Genomic DNA, 2,525 nt, shown 5'->3' with positions numbered 1-2,525 from the left:
TTACAGTCTTAGCATACTCATACATACATACATCTGGATTGTGTAAAAATGTAGTTTGTAACTTCAGTCTAAACCACAACTTGATGCTTGGTGTATTTATTGCCTGATAGATATTATTTGTTATTGATATTTATCGTATCTTCAGAAAAACTTTCATATGGACAGGAACATGCCCTATTTTCAAATTCTCCAATGCCTACCTAGCACAGTCATCTAAATACAAGTGAAGGCCGGCTGTACAGGTCTATAAGCTCTGCACTGGGAAGCTGAGGGAGAAGAACTAGTTCAAGTCCAGTGAGACTCTGTTTCAAAATACAGTAACAGAAAACAAACAAACAAACAAACCCGTGACAAAAAATAAAACAAAGTGAACTTTCAGGAGGGCCCTGAGTGCCCCTGTGCTGGCTTACCTGTCATTACAACTTCAAGTTGCTGCGGATTATGCTCATTGTTAATAATAAAGCTTATTGGCCAACAGCTGGGCTGGAAGAGATTGAGTGTGAGAGCCAGACTAGAATTCTGGGAAGAGAAAGGGCAGAGTCAGAGAATTGAGGGAAAACACAAAGAAGCAAAGAATGTCTTATTGGAAAAGGTACCAAGCCATGTGGCTAAATATAGATAAGAATTATGGGTTAATTTAAGTGTAAGAGATAGCTAGTAACAAGCCTAAGCTATCAGCTGAGCATTTATAACTGATATAAGTCTCTGTGTGGTAATTTGGAAAGCAGCTGCTGGGTATTTGGGAACAAACCATGGTGAGGGAAAACTTCTGATTACATAAATTTGTTCTTCCAGATAAAGTTTCTCTGTGTAGCCTTGGCTATCCTAGAATTTGTTCTGTAGACAAGGATGGCTTCAACTCAGAGATTCCCTGCCTTTGCCTCCTCAGTGCTGGGATTAAAGGGATGCACCACTGCCTCCTGAGTACTATACTGGAATTACAGGTGTATATTACCATACCAGGCCCAGAGGTCATATCTTTTTTTCAAAATATATTTATCAGCCGGGTGAGACCTATGCCTTTAATCCCAGCACTTGGGAGGCAGAGCCAGGCGGATCTCTGTGAGTTCGAGGCCAGTCTGGTCTACAGAGTGAGATCTAGGACAGGCACCAAAACTACACAGAGAAACACTGTCTCAAAAAAACCAAAAAAAAGTATCTGTGTGTGTGTGTGTGTGTGTGTGTGTGTGTGTGTGTGTGTGTGTGTAGGACAGAGAACAACTTTTGGGGGTCAATTTTAGCCTTTCATTATTTTTTTAAGGTTTTTGTTTGTTTTTGGGTTTTTGGTTTTGTTGTTGTTGTTTTGCCTCTCTGTAGTTGTACACCTTTAATGGTGGCGCACTCCTTTAATCTCAGCACTCAGGAGGCAGAGGCAGGCAGATCTCTGAGTTTGAGGCCAGCCTGGTCTACAGAGTGAGTTCCAGGACAGCCAGGGCTACATGGAGAAACCCTGTCTCAAAAAACAAACAAACAAACAAACAAACAAAGAAAAAAGAAAGAAAGAAAGAAAGAAAGAGAGAAAGAAAGAAAAAGAAAAAGAAAAGGAGTCAGTGAGCTGACTCAGTGGGTAAAGGCACCCGCTGGCAAGCCTGGCTCTGAGTTTGATCCCTGAGACTCACAAGGCGAAAAGAGAACCAAGGGGCTGGAGAGATGGCTCAGTGGTTAAGAGCATTGATTGCTCTTCCAGAGGTCCTGAGTTCAATTCCCAGCAACCTCATGGTGGCTGACAACCATGATCAGATTCCTTATTCTGGTGTATATATAAAATATACGAACAAATAAATCTTAAAATAATAATAATAAAAAAAAACAAGGGGGAAAAAAAAGAACCAATTCCTGCAAATTGCCCTCTGACCTCTCAACCTTTCCACCACCACCACCCCCAACAAAAATGTAAAAAAAAAAAAAAGAAAGAAAGAAAGAAAAAGAAAAAGCTTTCTTTGGGGGGGGGGGGGGGGGCTGGAGCAATGACTCAGAATCACTGACTGCTCTTCTAGAGGACCCAGATTCAGTCCCCAGCACCCGCAGGACAGCTCACATCCATCTACCATCTGTAATTCCAGCCCTAGGGGATGATACCCCTTTCTGACCTCTGAGGACACTACATGCACATGATGGCCAGCCACACATGCAGACAAAACAGCCACCCACACAAAATAGCAAAATAAAATACTGTTTATTTTATTTTAAATTATGTGTAGAGATGTGGGGTGAGTATGTACAAGCATGAGTACAAATGCTGCCTGTAAGAGGACAAGAAGGTGTCAGAGTCCCTGGACTGTTGGATAGTTGTGAACCATCAGCACAGATGCTGGGAATCGAACTTGGAACCTGCAGGAGGGGAATATTTACTCTTCATTGTTGAGCCATCTCTTCAGCCTCCCGTGTACAATTTTAAAAGGTGTATTGCATTGTCACTAATATCTCTACCAATGTGATACTTATATAAAACTGTGTATAAGAAGTTAGGATATATGCTAAATTAGTAGGAGATTATTTCCCAGAAATGAGGTTGGTGCAGCTTC

The sequence above is a fragment of the Peromyscus maniculatus genome, chromosome 11 (genome assembly GCF_049852395.1).
Source record: "Peromyscus maniculatus bairdii isolate BWxNUB_F1_BW_parent chromosome 11, HU_Pman_BW_mat_3.1, whole genome shotgun sequence".
Taxonomy (NCBI): domain Eukaryota; kingdom Metazoa; phylum Chordata; class Mammalia; order Rodentia; family Cricetidae; genus Peromyscus; species Peromyscus maniculatus.
The sequence above is the reverse complement of the archived record's forward strand: the minus strand, read 5'-3'. Positions refer to the sequence as shown.